At 37.0% G+C, this 20,340-nt stretch overlaps 1 protein-coding gene across 3 annotated transcripts in view; it reads right to left on the bottom strand.

Annotated features, from left to right (window-relative positions):
- The window catches only part of LOC123564302 (uncharacterized), a 139,130-nt gene extending 119,618 nt beyond the window's left edge, over positions 1-19,512 (bottom strand). The window contains exons 1-3 of one of the 3 annotated variants that reach the window (XM_053536935.1): positions 19,313-19,512; positions 14,624-14,713; positions 13,228-13,279 (exon numbers count right to left, since the gene is read on the bottom strand). The gene's annotated coding sequence lies outside the window, so the exon portion shown is untranslated. Of the gene's footprint in view, positions 1-11,653; positions 11,778-13,227; positions 13,280-14,623; positions 14,714-16,347; positions 16,501-19,312 lie in introns of those variants that run through there. The other 2 variants (XM_053536936.1, XM_053536938.1) reach the window with 2 other exon arrangements.
- Positions 19,513-20,340: the final 828 nt, after the last annotated feature.

Genomic DNA, 20,340 nt, shown 5'->3' with positions numbered 1-20,340 from the left:
AGCATACCAACATTAGTCATACTGATGGAAGACCTTGCTCCAGTACCAGACCTTGCGCAGCATACCAACATTTAGTCATACTGATGGAAGACCTTGCTCCAGTACCAGACCTTGCGCAGCATACCAACATGTAGTCATACTGATGGAAGACCTTGCTCCAGTACCAGACCTTGCGCAGCATACCAACCTGTAGTCATACTGTTGGAAGACCTTGCTCCAGTACCAGACCTTGCGCAGCATACCAACATTTAGTCATACTGATGGAAGACCTTGCTCCAGTACCAGACCTTGCGCAGCATACCAACATGTAGTCATACTGATGGAAGACCTTGCTCCAGTACCAGACCTTGCGCAGCATACCAACATGTAGTCATACTGATGGAGGACCTTGCTCCAGTACCAGACCTTGCATAGCATACCAACATCTTGCTCCAGTACCAGACCTTGCATAGCATACCAACATCTAGTCATACTGATGGAAACCCTTGCTCCAGTACCAGACCTTGCACAGCATACCAACATCTAGTCATACTGATGGAAACCCTTGCTCCAGTACCAGACCTTGCGCAGCATACCAACATCTAGTCATACTGATGGAAGACCTTGCTCCAGTACCAGACCTTGCGCAGCATACCAACATGTAGTCATACTGATGGAAACCCTTGCTCCAGTACCAGACCTTGCGCAGCATACCAACATTAGTCATACTGATGGAAACCTTGCTCCAGTACCAGACCTTGCGCAGCATACCACATTAGTCATACTGATGGAAGACCTTGCTCCAGTACCAGACCTTGCGCAGCATACCAACATGTAGTCATACTGATGGAAACCCTTGCTCCAGTACCAGACCTTGCGCAGCATACCAACATGTAGTCATACTGATGGAACACCTTGCTCCAGTACCAGACCTTGCGCAGCATACCAACATGTAGTCATACTGATGGAACACCTTGCTCCAGTACCAGACCTTGCACAGCATACCAACATTTAGTCATACTGATGGAAGACCTTGCTCCAGTACCAGACTTTGCGCAGCATACCAACATCTAGTCATACTGAGGGAAACCCTTGCTCCAGTACCAGACCTTGCGCAGCATACCAACATCTAGTCATACTGATGGAAGACCTTGCTCCAGTACCAGACCTTGCGCAGCATACCAACATCTAGTCATACTGATGGAAGACCTTGCTCCAGTACCAGACCTTGCGCAGCATACCAACATCTAGTCATACTGATGGAAGACCTTGCTCCAGTACCAGACCTTGCGCAGCATACCAACATCTAGTCATACTGATGGAAGACCGTGCTCCAGTACCAGACCTTGCGCAGCATACCAACATCTAGTCATACTGATGGAAACCCTTGCTCCAGTACCAGACCTTGCGCAGCATACCAACATCTAGTCATACTGATGGAAGACCTTGCTCCAGTACCAGACCTTGCGCAGCATACCAACATCTAGTCATACTGATGGAGACCTGCTCAGTACCAGACCTTGCTAGCATACCACACATCTTGCTCCAGTACCAGACCTTGCCAGCATACCAACATCTAGTCATACTGATGGAAGACCTTGCTCCAGTACCAGACCTTGCGCAGCATACCAACATCTAGTCATACTGATGGAAGACCGTGCTCCAGTACCAGACCTTGCGCAGCATACCAACATCTAGTCATACTGATGGAAGACCTTGCTCCAGTACCAGACCTTGCGCAGCATACCAACATCTAGTCATACTGATGGAAACCCTTGCTCCAGTACCAGACCTTGCACAGCATACCAACATCTAGTCATACTGATGGAAACCCTTGCTCCAGTACCAGACCTTGCGCAGCATACCAACATGTAGTCATACTGATGGAGACCTTGCTCCAGTACCAGACCTTGCGCAGCATACTCCATACAGACTCTGTGCCAGCATACAACATCTAGTCATACTGATGGAAACCCTTGCTCCAGTACCAGACCTTGCGCAGCATACCAACATCTAGTCATACTGATGGAAACCCTTGCTCCAGTACCAGACCTTGCATAGCATACCAACATCTAGTCATACTGATGGAAGACCTTGCTCCAGTACCAGACCTTGCGCAGCATACCAACATGTAGTCATACTGATGGAACACCTTGCTCCAGTACCAGACCTTGCACAGCATACCAACATTTAGTCATACTGATGGAAGACCTTGCTCCAGTACCAGACTTTGCGCAGCATACCAACATTTAGTCATACTGAGGAAACCTTGCTCCAGTACCAGACCTTGCGCAGCATACCAACATTAGTCATACTGAGGAAGACCTTGCTCCAGTACCAGACCTTGCGCAGCATACCAACATTAGTCATACTGATGGAAGACCTTGCTCCAGTACCAGACCTTGCGCAGCATACCAACATGTAGTCATACTATGAGACCTTGCTCAGTACCAGACCTTGCGCAGCATACCAACATGTAGTCATACTGATGGAAACCCTTGCTCCAGTACCAGACCTTGCGCAGCATACCAACATCTAGTCATACTGATGGAAACCCTTGCTCCAGTACCAGACCTTGCGCAGCATACCAACATCTAGTCATACTGATGGAAGACCTTGCTCCAGTACCAGACCTTGCAGAGCATACCAACATCTAGTCATACTGATGGAGGACCTTGCTCCAGTACCAGACCTTGCATTAGCATACGAAACATCTTGCTCCAGTACCAGACCTTGCCAGCATACCAACATTAGTCATACTGATGGAAACCTTGCTCCAGTACCAGACCTTGCGCAGCATACCAACATTAGTCATACTGATGGAAGACCTTGCTCCAGTACCAGACCTTGCGCAGCATACCAACATCTAGTCATACTGATGGAAACCCTTGCTCCAGTACCAGACCTTGCACAGCATACCAACATCTAGTCATACTGATGGACACCCTTGCTCCAGTACCAGACTTGCACAGCATACCAACATTAGTCATACTGATGGAAACCCTTGCTCCAGTACCAGACCTTGCGCAGCATACCAACATGTAGTCATACTGATGGAGGACCTTGCTCCAGTACCAGACCTTGCGCAGCATACTCCAGTACCAGACCTTGCACAGCATACCAACATCTAGTCATACTGATGGAAACCCTTGCTCCAGTACCAGACCTTGCGCAGCATACCAACATCTAGTCATACTGATGGAAGACCTTGCTCCAGTACCAGACCTTGCATAGCATACCAACATTCTAGTCATACTGATGGAGAGACCTTGCTCCAGTACCAGACCTTGCGCAGCATACCAACATCTAGTCATACTGATGGAAACTTGCTCCAGTACCAGACCTTGCAAGCATACCAACATCTAGTCATACTGATGGAACCCTGCTCCAGTACAGCTTGCACAGCATACCAACATTAGTCATATGAGGACCTTGCTCCAGTACCAGACCTTGCCAGCATACCAACATCTAGTCATACTGATGGAAGACCTGCTCCAGTACCAGACCTTGCGCAGCATACCAACATTAGTCATACTGATGGAAACCTTGCTCCAGTACCAGACCTTGCACAGCATACCAACATTAGTCATACTGATGGAACCTTGCTCCAGTACCAGACCTTGCACAGCATACCAACATCTAGTCATACTGATGGAAACCCTTGCTCCAGTACCAGACCTTGCGCAGCATACCAACATGTAGTCATACTGATGGAGGACCTTGCTCCAGTACCAGACCTTGCGCAGCATACCAACATGTAGTCATACTGATGGAAACCCTTGCTCCAGTACCAGACCTTGCACAGCATACCAACATCTAGTCATACTGATGGAAACCCTTGCTCCAGTACCAGACCTTGCGCAGCATACCAACATCTAGTCATACTGATGGAAACCCTTGCTCCAGTACCAGACCTTGCATAGCATACCAACATCTAGTCATACTGATGGAACACCTTGCTCCAGTACCAGACCTTGCGCAGCATACCAACATCTAGTCATACTGATGGAAATCCTTGCTCCAGTACCAGACCTTGCACAGCATACCAACATCTAGTCATACTGATGGACACCCTTGCTCCAGTACCAGACTTTGCACAGCATACCAACATTTAGTCATACTGGTGGAGGACCTTGCTCCAGTACCAGACCTTGCGCAGCATACCAACATCTAGTCATACTGATGGAAACCCTTGCTCCAGTACCAGACCTTGCGCAGCATACCAACATGTAGTCATACTGATGGAAGACCTTGCTCCAGTACCAGACCTTGCACAGCATACCAACATTTAGTCATACTGGTGGAGGACCTTGCTCCAGTACCAGACCTTGCACAGCATACCAACATTTAGTCATACTGATGGAAGACCTTGCTCCAGTACCAGACCTTGCACAGCATACCAACATCTAGTCATACTGATGGAAGACCTTGCTCCAGTACCAGACCTTGCGCAGCATACCAACATCTAGTCATACTGATGGAAGACCTTGCTCCAGTACCAGACCTTGCGCAGCATACCAACATGTAGTCATACTGATGGAAACCCTTGCTCCAGTACCAGACCTTGCACAGCAGCATACCAACATGTAGTCATACTGATGGAAGACCTTGCTCCAGTACCAGACCTTGCGCAGCATACCAACATCTAGTCATACTGATGGAAACCCTTGCTCCAGTACCAGACCTTGCACAGCAGCATACCAACATGTAGTCATACTGATGGAAACCCTTGCTCCAGTACCAGACCTTGCGCAGCATACCAACATTTAGTCATACTGATGGAAGACCTTGCTCCAGTACCAGACCTTGCGCAGCATACCAACATCTAGTCATACTGATGGAAGACCTTGCTCCAGTACCAGACCTTGCACAGCAGCATACCAACATGTAGTCATACTGATGGAAGACCTTGCTCCAGTACCAGACCTTGCACAGCAGCATACCAACATCTAGTCATACTGATGGAAGACCTTGCTCCAGTACCAGACCTTGCGCAGCATACCAACATCTAGTCATACTGATGGAAACCCTTGCTCCAGTACCAGACCTTGCACAGCAGCATACCAACATCTAGTCATACTGATGGAAGACCGTGCTCCAGTACCAGACCTTGCACAGCATACCAACATCTAGTCATACTGATGGAAGACCGTGCTCCAGTACCAGACCTTGCGCAGCATACCAACATCTAGTCATACTGATGGAAGACCTTGCTCCAGTACCAGACCTTGCGCAGCATACCAACATCTAGTCATACTGATGGAAGACCTTGCTCCAGTACCAGACCTTGCGCAGCATACCAACATCTAGTCATACTGATGGAAGACCTTGCTCCAGTACCAGACCTTGCGCAGCATACCAACATGTAGTCATACTGATGGAAGACCGTGCTCCAGTACCAGACCTTGCACAGCATACCAACATCTAGTCATACTGATGGAAGACCGTGCTCCAGTACCAGACCTTGCGCAGCATACCAACATCTAGTCATACTGATGGAAGACCTTGCTCCAGTACCAGACCTTGCGCAGCATACCAACATTTAGTCATACTGATGGAAGACCTTGCTCCAGTACCAGACCTTGACTTTGTGAACATGCTTTACAGTTTTGTTCAATTGAAGACATAAAACTGGATTTCCTTATTTAACTTTAAAAGCAGAACTATCTGAACAAACTTGAGATGTGCCCATATGATGAAGAAACAGACCATGTTTTGTGACGAATCATCCTGCAGTTCATGGGAAGAAACTGTTTCATGTATTTAACATTTTTAGCTATGGATTGAACAAAGTGGAGCTTGAAATATGTTCAAGTTTTGTGTGATTTCTGACCAATAGTTTCACAGATGAGGGTGAAGATCAATCATGTACTTCAAGAGACAGTTGTTTAATGGTTTTTACATGTTCAGCATTGGCATATACTACAATGTAGTAAAGCAGAAATCTGAGAGAGGTCCATACCGTTGTGATGTTAAGGGTTTGCACAGGACAAAGCATGATGGACAATTTACACTGAAAATGTCACCTTAACTTATAGCTCTCCCTGAACCTATGATCCAGGTGAACACCATATATTAAATGCTTGCATGTATCAGCTACATAAAATGAATATAATACAAGTTTATTATTCAAGATATACAAATTCCGTATATACATGTTAATTATACACACTGAACAAATTCATTTTGGGCAGCAAAAGAGACAACACTAAATCAGTACAGAAGTCATTACCAATGGCTTATTTCTTTCCTCAGCTGCCAAAGACCACTGTCCACCAAATGGAAAACATAAAAGCTAATGAAAAACTGTTCCTCTCTCTCTTAAAACTTATCACCATCATATCAAAAGCATACTATTATTGAGAAGAAAAGATAATTGAAACCTGACTGTGGTTTTCTCACATAAAACATATATAAATCACAACATTGGGCTCCCATTAATGTAATCTTGTATTTTGGAATCAGAATAAAAAGATCAATCTTCACTTGTAAGAGAGCCCACCTACATAACAATGGAGGTATTCATGCTTTCACAATAGGTTAACATTATTTAGTCGGATTACTTTTGCTTTCCCTCAGAAATGTGATACTCACTTTATAGAAGCTGGCCTTCTATAATAAATGGCTGACATTATCATATCTGTCATCAGGAGGCTGATGAAGAGTATCACTCTTTGCTTAATTGAATATGAGTAATCAAATGAAGGAGAAAGCAACTTTAAGCCATGACCTAAACCTAAATCAATGCAGATAGATAGAACAGCATAATATAGCATTGCATGCATGGATGCATCCCTGGTCCCTTGATATTCAGGTTTTTTATGCATTTGCTTCTGTGACAATGTGTTCCTATACACTTCATATTCTGAAATTCCATACCTATATGTCATTTATCTTTTAAGCAATGATTCAACCAAATTCCCACATATAAATTCCTGTCTTAATTAAAGGACCATTTTCTGCATGTTATTTTCGACATCTTGAAAAAAATAAGAATAAACTCTGCTCTCAAAACAAGCTACCTAAGAAAACAGATACAACCAATAAAATTTTACTTCGCTATAATTTGTACCATGCACAATTTCAAGCTGTGTTTTACCACATCAAACATTTTACCACTGGCATAATAAAAAACATTGCTAGTATAAGATACTTGTGGTTTATGTAGGTATTTCATTCATACTCCAGATTTTACATTGTCAATATGGTTTGCCTAGAGTATATAGAGATAACCAATGTCATTGATTGGGTAGATCACAGAAGAAAGAATGTCAGTAATGTAAAGGTTTAACCACCTGTTTGTAATCTAAAAACCACAAAATTTTGTTAAACTATAGTTTTTCATTCATTTAAATTGCAGATTATCATTAGTCTGAAATCTAACACTTAATTCAGTTTACTTGAATAACAAGCTCAAAAGTCTGAAACAAAATGCTCGCTTTTTTTGTATTATAATTGTTTTTTTATAATATTATTAATAAATCACCAAGTCATATATTTTACATATCAATACTGTCTTCTCATAGGTAACGTACTGAAATTGTACTTTTTTATACCGGAATGTTATGGCTCATATAAAGAACATTAAAGAAACTAGTCAATATTGGTTGTACACCAGATGCATTCAATTTATTTTAGTCTACAAATGAAATATTGTACAATAAATTTTAAGAACGGATTCTCTGTAAATGCATTTTGTTAAAAAGTTAATTTTATAAAATGAAACAGGACTCTCTCCAGCATACAATTCATGTGATCCTAGACTTTCTATGCTTGCACTGTTTTGCTGGACATTCCAATCCAACCTTGAGGCACTTGTGTTTTGCACTATATAAATTGCATATTTCTCACTCAAAAAATGAAAAATAATTCATTTTCAGCTATCTGTTTTGAACTCTTAACATTTCTAATTCATGTCAAATCTGCTTTAATACCAGTAACCATTATTAGCAACCATTAGAAAGTAAATACTGAATTTTAAAACAAGACTGATAAAATCGCATTTTTGCATAATTTTATAGTTTAGCACTTTGCAAAAGAACTGAGCATGATTGAAACAGCTAGCTAGATGACCTATATTTTTGATTTTGTTATTTTCAAATAATTGGTGGAAGTCAATAAATGAGAAAAATTTCAGGAAAGGCTTTATATAAGAAATAAACTGTCAGAATTTGTGCCTTTAAAAACAGCAACAAGATGGTAAAACTGTTAAAGAACAAACAAGAAAAGGCAACGAAGCATCAGTTCAGAAATATATAGAAAATTGATTTATTTCAGCCGATAAATAGATTTGCATAAATAATTTATCGCCTTCAGCATGATGTACTGTATTTTTGTTGCATCAATGACAATCCTATAAAAAATGTCCGCTTGCCCACTGGACCATAAAGTTTGTTCAACATGCAATTGATTGATTGATTGATGAAATGTTAGTATGCCATCAACTAGCAATTCTCTGTGAGCTAAGCTGTGAGCAACAGTAGCTGATAACTGAATGAAACAATTCTACTGCTGTCAAAGAGCCTAAAGATTTATAAGACTGGCATCAGTTGTTAGAGTAAATATCCTCTTTAATAGCACTTTTTGAAGAAAAAAAAATCTCTTATCTCTCAGATTCTATTTTGAGATGAGCCTAGAGAAATGGATTTTCTGAGAAGATATCAGAAAGAACCCCACATTATTACAGTTTTCTAGATCTCAGTAAGTCTACAGATTTATATGAGCCGTGCCATGAGAAAACCAACATAGTGGGTATGCGACCAGCATGGATCCAGACCAGCCTGGTCAGGCTCCATGCTGTTCGCTTTTAAAGCCTATTGGAATTGGAGAAACTGTTAGCGAACAGCATGGAGACTGACCAGACTGCGCGGATGCGCAGGCTGGTCTGGATCCATGCTGGTCGCATACCCACTATGTTGGTTTTCCCATGCCATGACTCATATGTATGATCCCACCTTCTACATAATTTATTATATGGCATTTGTAAACTTGGTGTTTCAAAAAAAGAGCACAGTGCACAGCAATCTCATTATGAAGTGAACAGGTTTAATGATCTTAAGGAAGACAATGAACCTAATTAATCTTTTTATTTTAATTGCAGAACAGTTGATTCATTAATCCACAAGCATTATCAGAAATGCAGGCAAAAAAATCACTTAAATTTGTTTAGGAGTCCTAGATAACAAAGTAATTCGTTTTTGAATGTTTTCAGGATCTTAACCTATAAATGTATTATCAGTTTCATGTTTTGCTGCATGTGCACTTTAAAACGTATTATCGCAGAAAATAACAATATGAAAAAATCTTTCTTGAAATAAAGTACAGAGAAAATATTGTGACAAAGTCTTTACAATTCATGACGAAAAGTGTGACTTTTGCGTCTGCAAAATCTAATATGCAGACTACATTTGGAAACAGTAATTCTCACTCATATTCATGCCACCAGCGCAATCTAAAATATCATTCACCCAAAACTGCATGATATTTCATATTGAACTATAGAAAACAAAACTGAACATGAAAAATCTTTGTCGCAACCATATAGGTTATAGAAAGCATGGAAAAGTAATAATTGTAGTTGTAATTATAGAGAAACAGACAGAAAGTCAATTTTATTTTTGTATGTAGATCTAGCTCTTTAATAACTTTTTACAAATGTTATGATAACATTGTGACTTACATTAGCCAAATTAGCAAAGGCAAGGCCCACCATAAATAAATGTAAATAGTAATTTATAAGGTTATCAAAGATCAACAGATTAACACTTACAGTCCAAATAAGGAACATAAATCCCTGTTTTGTAGACTAGGGTAAACCTTGAAAAGACCTCTCAAATTGCAACCTGTCCTATCTCTGCCTTGTTTACTCGGGTTATCTTTATCCACTATTTTATAGTGTCCGTAAGTTTGATATTCATGTAATACATGTTTACCTTCACACAACTGCCTCTATCAAAATCATAAATTCTACAAGTTCAACAATCACCTTCAATATTCATAGTTTGCCTTCTCAACTTGAAGTATGAAAGAAAATCCTTGTAAAATATTTAAATCAGCAGCCTTAAGAGGACAACTAAATTGTCACTGTTTGTAAACAATGCTGCTGCCCTACCCTAAGGGAGAGATATGTCTCTCATCTAAACTAGTAATATCACTAAATAAATGTCAGGTACTACTAGAGTTTTTCAATTTTGCCCAGTTTGAAGACAAAACCAGACTAGATGCCCACGGGCAACATGTCGAGCCTGCCCTTTGACCAATTACTGTGACCTTGACCTTTGAGACAGAGTCAGTCTCATTGAGTTAAACATTTATGCAAAATATAAACAAGATTCCTCAATGTTTGCGCAGGACCCATGAAATTTGTTCGAGCCATCAGTAGTTCAAGCCATTACTGAGCTTTCAGCTGTGTCATATATAATTAGGTTGTGGAAATTTGTTCAAGCCATCAGTAGTTCAAGCCATTACTGAGCTTTCAGCTGTGTCATATATAATTAGGTTGTGGAAATTTGTTCGAGCCATCAGTAGTTCAAGCCAAATGAGCTTTCAGCTGTGTCATATATAATTAGGTTGTGGAAATTTGTTCGAGCCATCAGTAGTTCAAGCCAGCTGAGCTTTTAGCAGTGTCATATATAATTAGGTTGTGGAAATTTGTTCAAGCCACCATTAGTTCAACCCACACAAGTTTCCAATTGTGTCATATATGAAACGGAAATTTGTTCAAGCCACAATAGACTATACCAAATACAGTAAACAATGTTCAAATCAAATAAGACAGGAAAGATACATAAATAATTATATAAAGATAGGTAACACTCTTTCAGATATTCTCTGTTCAATACTATGCTGAATATTTCAAACAACTTTTATTACTGCAATTATTTCCCCTTTATCTGAAAGAATTTGCATGTCTTTCACAAAAATTCCTATGGTATCAGTGCAACCTGTGTGACCAAAGGCAATGTATTTTAATAGATCAATGCTAAATGTAATAACAGTTGAGACACTTAGGTGTCAATTGTGCTGAATTATGTAACAAAACTGAAGATACCATGTTTGAATACAAGAACTTACAATCTTACATTTTTATACATTTTAACTTACAGGTTCTTTTCAGACATTTATTCTTGTTTCAACTCCGAACATTATAAATAAATCATACATTATACACAGGAAAGCAGATTTTCTGCCCCTCATCGATGTGGGTTTGAGCCTCACTCGTGGCGTTGAATTCTTCATGTGAGGAAGCCAACACGCTGGCATACAGAGGTCGGTGCTTCTACCAAGGTGCCCGCTCATGATGAAATAATGCACGGAGGGGCACCTGGGGTCTTCCTCCACAATCAAAGCTGGGAAGTCGCCATATGACCTATAATAATGTCAGTGCGACGTTAAACCCAACAAAAAAAAATTAAAAAATTACTTTATGAAAGGATAGAAATTTTAAACTTTAAATTCTAAATGCAAAATTAATGTTTAGTGTCTGAAATGATCCAGTGTCAGCCCTGAAATGTGACAGTAGTGGCTAAGTTACGTGATTTGTAGAAACTAGATCATACAAAGTTGATTGCTGGTTATAACACCACCAGAAACACTAAATCAAATTTCAGATTAAAACATGCACAGATACGCTTAAAAAAATGTATATCATGATATGAAACAAGAAAACACGTACTAATTATAACTTCAGAAAAATCCGTTATGCCATATACGTGCAAAATAACTATTTATCCTTGCAATTCATTCATAGTTCATGGTTGCCTTCATAAAGTGCTTTATTCATTGTAATACCACTTCGATTAATATATATCACGATTACAGGACATTAAATCGAGGGTTGCGGATTAATAACACCACAGTGAAGAGCTAGATCAACCAATGAATGGTAGATTTTTTGTTGAAAAGTATAGTACAATGGCCGAAAGTTGCACAATAGTACGTCTGTATGTATGTAATATGTGATTATTGCATGGCTGGTCAGCTGAATAATGGATAAGGAAACTTTGAAAACATTTATTCAATCTATAGCAATAATTTCAAGTACTTTAATCTGTAGACATTTTTAATTCTTTGACACTGGGTGCCCACAATTAATTATTATATTGTCATGCTACTTAAACATGCATTGTAATCTGTATTTGTTTTTATAATTCAAAATACCAATACAGATTGAAATCTTGAGCAATCAAAAGGCTATGTCATTACAATAATAAAATTATCAAAAGGTGACCAATTGTAAGAACGAGTTAAACAAATGCATTTCTATTTAAGATTTTTATGACTCAAAATGATCATGATGTAACCTTCTTCAGGTAAAAAAACACTAAATATTTGAAATTCATATTAGAAATATCTCCTCCCTAAATACATTTAGGAAACGTCAGATGATGAATGAGTTTGATTCAAGTGAAATATTTCTTGAGAAAGTTTTAAATGTAACCAATACATTAATAAAATCTCACAAATATTCCCAGTTCACGAACATCAATCAAATTTGAAGGAAGAAAAGTGGGTTCTATTAGAACACTAAAGATTAAATGTGTACAAAAAGATTTTCCTTATCTTAAAATGAACTTTTAATACAGACTTTTGAAACATAAATAACCTGTTAATATATCAAAGATCAAGCATGTCCTAGGCTTTAAAGACATTTCTGTATCAAAGTTCTAGAACTGAATTTAATGCAGTACCACAGGAACACTAGGGGTGTAATGATATATGCTAGTCTCACGATACAGTTCTAGTATATATCAGGATACAGAAGCAACGATACGGTACATAGCGTGATACAAATTGAGTACTATAAGTCAGCATTCATGTGACGAAATGAAAAAAGATTAATTTTCCTTAACACTTTGAAAGCACTTGAAAATTTGCTTTTAATTAGTAAGTTAAAGAAATTTTTATAAATGATAAATTTGTTTAGTTACTATCTTTAACACTGATAGTAAGAATGTTTTCATTCAATGTTTCTATTTTTTAGTGTATCGTTTCTGTATCGTGAAACAGGCCTATGATACAATACGCATATCGCCAGACTAAATTGTATTGTGCTACAGCGGATTTCAGTATATTGTTACACTCTTAAGGAACCCGTACCATATATGATTGAAACAATAAAAACCTACATCTTCTAGGCAATATAAATGGCAACTCCATAATTATGGCTCCAAATTACAGCTATTTTAAATCATATGCACTTAGCAATAATCGTAACTTCTTATTTTTGAATTTCAAGAGAATATTTACCAGACAGCTTCTGTTTGATTGTACGCTGAATGTCTGCACTGAGCTAATTTTCCTGCAAATATAGAAAAGACTACAATTTAAAGAGTAACTCTCCAGTTTTTCCCTGAGAAGTTGTCAGACAATCATTATATTTATGTTATTCTAGCATGAAACTGTTAAAGAGTCCAGCCACAAATACAGATCTAAAGTTAAGTGTTATTTATTAAAAACAACTATACATGTGTATATCAAATATGGCAAAAAATTTCGATTCCAATGAAATGCCAAAGGAGGGTTCTTATAGTTTTGATAAGGGACCCAAACTTACACAAATGACAATTAGAAGTTAAAGGCACTCACCTCCAGATTTTGGCTAAAAGCTGATCTAAGTTTTGTCATATTATGAACATAGAAACAGGAGTTTTTCTTTCTAAACTATCTTAAAATGCCAAATAAAGAAAAATAAAATGCCCGAGATGGGAATCGTGCCAAAGAATACAAAAGTCATATATATCTAACAGTTGTTAAATATCAAGGCAGTCTACCACTGGTACCATGTTACAGACGCTTTTCATTTTTGAATGGAAAAATTACCAAAAACAACTAATATTTATGTGTTTCCATAACTTATAATCTGTCAGTAACTTTCAAGGTCTTAATTCTAAAGAAATATAGCATATCAGTTCTAAAATATTTCATTTGTTTTGTTGTCATGATCTGGAGGTCAGTGCCTTTAACCTTTAACCTGCTGGCGGCAAGTGATTTTGCCTTTGCGAGTATATGCAGGCTGATGGTGACTGCACTGTTTGCTATTCTGAGTCAGTTAATTTTCAGTGAACACCCCTTTGAATAATCAGTGGTACTGCCCAAATTGAAGGACAGACCAGTCCATTTTAAAAATTTTGCAGGGTATTGGTTAAGGTATTGACAAATCTACATAAATAGTTTACCTTTGTCTGTCACAGAATGCTCATTAACCCTTAGCCTGCTGCAGGCGAATTTAACAGCCTTTGCAAACAGCTTGGAACCAGATCAGACGCCGATTAAATCGGCGTCTGATCAGGTTCCAAGCTGTTTGCTACTCTGACAATATTTCTTCCAATTTTGGAGCAAATTGAATGAACTTTACAATTTTAGCAGACGACATTTCCAGCAGACGACAATTTATCTAGCATGCTAAAGGTTAATGTATCTCAAAACACAAGCTTAAAAAAAAAAAGTACAAGCCTAACATCGCTACTACTAATACATCCCTATTCATGAGTGACAGACATGGTGCCATATATATATATATATAATATATATATATATATATATATACAACTTGGCATGACAACTGGTACTAGCTTTATGTGATATCAATTTAGTAAATTTCATTTACATTTTAAAATCATTTTCATTAGCAGAAATATAATACCTGTTCCTTTATTCTAAGTCCAATATTCCACTTGTCAGTATAGTATTCCCTGGTATGTGACAATACTCTGACACTTGAAGTCTAGAGCACCTGATTAGAGAAAAAAATCAATTAATTTAGTTTTGTATCATGTTGCAAAAGGCTTAAATAAATAAATAACTTCTAACAAGAATGGTGGAGCAATATATATCTTCTATTTTAAAGTAATTGATATCACAAATTACTAATTATTATTAACGACACTAAAGTCTTTCCTAGGGTTTTTCTATGAACACTCAATATCTCTAATCACAAAATAAGGCCAAGCCAAACAATGAATACCGGTAATTAATTTGTGTCTGGAATCACATAAAATAATCTTACATTTTGTTGAGGAAAAAGAAAATTTATATTCTCATATATTTCTCACTTAAAACTAAAGTACAACTAGTACATGTATAAGTAATTCAATATCAAAGTAATTCTTTATTTCAACATTTTTTTCCTTCCCGATTTTCTTTCCTGAACAGGTTCTTTTTTGGATTGGGTTTCTTACATCAAATTGTTACAAATTTGAGACAAAAAATATTGCTTTGAGATACATAAATCACTTCAGTTTTACCTCTGTTAATTACTACAGTGAAAAAAAATTGGTTGCCATTCGCAGCACACAGGAAAAAATTTGCATGTATATAATACACCAAATCCAGCACTAATACATATGTGCAGTGTTAGCTAACATCAGAAAAAAAAAACATTCAGTATCATTTTATAACTTGCCAGAACTGAGTCATAAGTGAGACAATTTTAAGCTAAAAAGTTATACTAACAGGTAAATGACCTAATAAGTAAGTGAATCTATGTGAAGTGACAGGAAACAACTGGAGTATAGTGACACTTTCAAATAAAAACAATCTGCCTGATTGACGCAACTCATTACCAAAACTTCAAAGTATAGTCCGGAATCCTGTTAGTAAGGTGACTCATGAACTATTGTTTTAGCTGTTTATCCTTGGACATTAAGTGGTTTAAAAACATCCTTATGCCTTAATGAATAATTAACAATACTTCAGTGTTTGTAAAACACATATACCACCCATGATGGCATCGTCCAAGGAAACTGGGTGTGCAATTCTCAGTGAACTCAGAAATCATGACCCCTTCAACAACAAAGTCATCTACTGACAAAACATGCATGCAATTTGATGGCTTTTGGCAAAAGTGTTAAATCTAAAGCTCACTGTGACCATGGACTTTGACCTACTGACAATTATACAATAGGCGTCATCTACTGTCCGCGGCCAATCATCCTACCTGGTTTGACCATGCAGGTCTGAGATTCATTACTTAGACATATAAAACATTTTTCGAGTATCTTTTTTAGCATTTGAGGGACAGCTAACATGTTTTGCAGCAACTTAATGCAGTTATTACCTCGCTGAAATATATTGATTAATAATTTCCCATTTAAGTATTTTTATTGATTTAACACAGCTTGACTTGGACTTGAACAGTTTTATCAATGAAATAGAATACGATATGACCCGCTTTATATTAGCAATGTAAATTTGCATAAGATTATATAGAGACATATTGCTACACTATATTATTATTTAGGTAAACTGTATATTTTCTACATGTACCAGTACAGTGATATTATGACACTGCATTAATCCTTATTCATAATAAAGTGCATGCAACTGAAAATTATAACAAAAAAATAAATGAAATTTTAACCCATTTACCTGCTACAAGAAAGTATTTCCTTGAAGAATCAATACATCAAACTATTTCCTACATTACTCCTAAATTACTATGCACATATCAGAAGATTTAAGGTGCACCGAGATTTATGCAAGTTTCAATGTTTGCTGTTTTGCTATGTTACATGCATCAAAGGTTTCACACCCACTGACAGTACAAAACAAATTATTCATGAAATGTTGGTTTAAGATCACCTGGGGATCAGTTTCATATAAATCTATCATGTCAACTCAATTTGACTATCTTTCCATTAATCTGGCCCTCCTACATGTTGTCTGTACCATCTTTACTTTGATGACTGGCCATATACTGACCATACCTATACCATAATTATACTTTTACCTCATGATATACTTTGATAATACACTATATATATTGTCAATATCTGTCAATTTGAAATCTGATTATTCCATATCAAATGTCCACATCTACCATTAAATTTTGTTACAAACCTGGTCAAATCCGAGACAAAAGATCCAATAAAAAATCAAAGCTAAGATACATATAAAAAAAAAATGAGCACAATTAAGAAAGAATGAAGAAGTCCAAACCATTTTAGCATATTACAGCAGTTCCATACAACTGGAAACACATTCCACTGATGTTTATATCATCACTAGTATTACATCCTGATATCACTAAAATTAATGGTCCCTTATGGCCTGGAGATAATCTGTCATAACTTACAAATTAAAGATGTCTTAAAGTATCAGCTACATCTTTAATTATCATTTAGATGCACTTACACAGCTGGGGACTATACTGAACATTATCTACCCTGTATTTTCTTGTTTATTGGCTGATAATATCTCTGTGTCTCTTGATATTTCCTACAGCTTTTACTTTACAGACAGAAAGAGCTTGCATAAATAAATAAATAAATAAATACTGCCGTTTATGAAAGAGTCTAAGAAAGCTGAAAACTGCAGTCTAGTAATTAGTAATGATAACATATAGCTGTAAGACTGTCAAACTTTTTTGTAATAATGAATAAAATTCAAAGAGAGGACACAAGTAATAATAGCTAGATTTTCTGAATCAAAATTAAAAATGGGGGATGGGGTATTGATTTATTTTTTTACATCTGAGTGCATATAAAAACACAAACAATGATGACCTAAAATTTAAAAAAAAAAAAAAAAAAAAAAAAAGGTATACAAAAAAATTAAGAGCATAATATTATGTGAACTAAATTAACACAACAAAAATACTTACTGAAATACAAATATTATCTTTTCATTCATTTCAGAAAAAAAGGGGTCTGGGCTGCATAAAAAAAATTTGGGCAGACAGTGATAATAATCACACAATTACAATTTATTATTGGCCTATTAAATAGAGAAATTTAAGTTCTATATTATATACAATACTAGATCAAACGTTTTCAGTGTCTGGACCAAATTTGAGTTATAACTGCAAAAAAAGAAACAAACTTTCACCTGGTCACATTTACTTGCCTCGAAGTTAAAAAAAAAAGCGACTTTTATCCTAGTTAACTAGCTGTAGCACATACTTCAAATATTTGGTGAAATTGTACACCCAGTTTCAAAAAAAAAATTCTTTGTTTCCGGTAACATGCTCAAAAAATTAGGGTAGGTAGGTCAGAAATTTGTTTTTTTTTGGAATTTTTTTTTATTAAGGGAGACTTTTCGGAAATTATTTTTTTGTCAAAAAATGATTACAAATAAGGGGGTTATGCCTTTAGAGCATCAGTAAGTTGATTTCTAACATCACTGGCCATGTTTAAAGCATAAAAAGTGCAGTTTTGCATCTTTTTGTTAAAAAGTTGAAAAAAATGTTCTCCAAGGCCATAAAAACATTAAGGGTCGGGCCAAAAATTTAGGGTAGGTCGGGATAATGGAAACAAACAATTTTTTTTACGCCTAAGTAACTTATGGCATAACACCTACAAAATAAGACATTATAAATGACTTTGGCATAACATCACTTGGCCATGTTACACATATTTCTTTTAAATTTATGTCTCTAATAAAACATAAAACAATAGCCTTGATAAGTTGATAAAACATACACCATTACTCATTAATTGGACATGTTGAATGGAAACAGACTCTTTGTAGCCTAAAAATAATGGGCCTCATTAAGCAAAAGTTACACCCATTTCTCAGAGACAAATGGAGAAGATAAGGCAGTCTATAAACAAAGACCAGGAATTCCTCAAACTGTAAGTAATACAATGGAATCTGGCCAACAGAATCAGTTTTCCTTCAATCTTATACCAATTATTGTCCACAGACACATATTAACTGTATTATATTAAAATAGATCCAGTAGGGAAAGCAAATTAGATTCTCGCATTATTGCATGTCTAATTGAATAGCAAAGGTCAAGTGCATATTGTATAACTGTTACTTTAATTAAAGCTGAAACATTTACCATGACAATATTTGCAAGTCGAAGCTTCAGAGTTTGGTTTGAATTTCTTAAAGTACTACTTTAAGTAGGGACACAGCCGACACATTGCAGATTATATTACAATTCGATACACACTTTAAAATTCATAACTTTCACTTTGTAATAAACTCCAAGAGAAACACACACCTAACTATACAGCTATAATATTTTTTCTCTGAGCAGCTAAAACTGACAGTTTCTTCTGCTGTGAAATGTAACAATTTCAATCTGGCGATGTGTAATGTCTTCCAAATACACGGTATATTACTCCATATAGCTGGTATTCCATTAGCTCTATCATTGGTGCCATAGTTGTAAACAGTAAACTAGGTCATATATATAATACAGGGTTGAAAAGTGTCATACTTACTATTGTGTACGAAGATACCTATAAATGGAGGTATTAATATTCTGGAAGTAAATTATTCGCATGTAGGCCTATATGTCGTTAAAGAAAGCCTAACTAAACACCTAAGATAAAACGCATCTGTCGTTTAGTATACATGCTTACAAGTTACCGGCACTACCCACCTGTTAATTAATATTATTTTAATCCCAGGTATCTTAAATATCCAGAATAAAAGTGTACGTCCACTGTCAACACATGTAGAGTCAGTAACAGTCTAGTATTTCGCAGCTACAAAATATATAATCTTCCAAAACAACGCTGAAAAACTCGTGTCAACAACACTGGCAATTTTAACCTACTTGCCAAAAAATACCTACATAGGTCACAGGTACATGAATCAGGAAGAGGTAACCCGCCTCGCAATAGCTGCTAATTTTCTCTGACAAGTAGCCTCCCTTATACTAGTCCAAATAATACAGTGCGATAACTTTTGACTGTCGCTGTCTCCGTCATCTTTAGAGGGATGGCAACTATAAAATATCAGATCATAAAATAAGTCATCCCGATAAGCAAAATGAGCAAGGCTACCCTTATACAAGCGTCTGAATTTATAATTTTTATTCAACGAGTTTAACAAATTCAATGTCGAAATGTAACAAATGTAATACTCTTTTTATCACAAACATCGAACTCTTTTCTTTACTTATCAAATCCACCTGTAATTTAAACGACGTCAACCAATGTCAACGTCAAAATATTAGTACACTAGTGCAGACCCGGTTCTACGGGGGGCGGGAACTAGTGTCAGTGAAGTCCATTAGTTTGTTAAAGACAGATACTCGTCAGAGTTTAGACCTAAAAATGCGTCAGGTGCCTCTATTTCAAACCTATATTGAAAATGTTTCATGACGACGAGGATAGGGACGGGGATGGGACGTTGGCTACCCTCTCCCATACCCCAAGCGGTTGAACGACATCGGGGTTCTACCAAAATGACGTTTGTTTGTATTTAAAGTTGCCACAGGTAACCAATAACTCCTTAAGAAGACTGTTAGTAATGTTAGTGGACGGATAAAAGGCAAGATACAGAAGATCGACGCTACAATTTCAGAAGCTTCCCTAGTCTTCAGTGTGCAAGGTGTAAAGTATCCAAACACGAGACTCTTTTTCCAATGTTATTGTTTCAGCTGGAGGAAAGGGCCTCGAACTA

Source organism: Mercenaria mercenaria, chromosome 2 (genome assembly GCF_021730395.1).
Source record: "Mercenaria mercenaria strain notata chromosome 2, MADL_Memer_1, whole genome shotgun sequence".
NCBI classification, from domain to species: Eukaryota; Metazoa; Mollusca; class Bivalvia; order Venerida; family Veneridae; genus Mercenaria; species Mercenaria mercenaria.
Note: the sequence above shows the minus strand (reverse complement) of the source record. Positions and strands in the feature narration are given on the sequence as shown.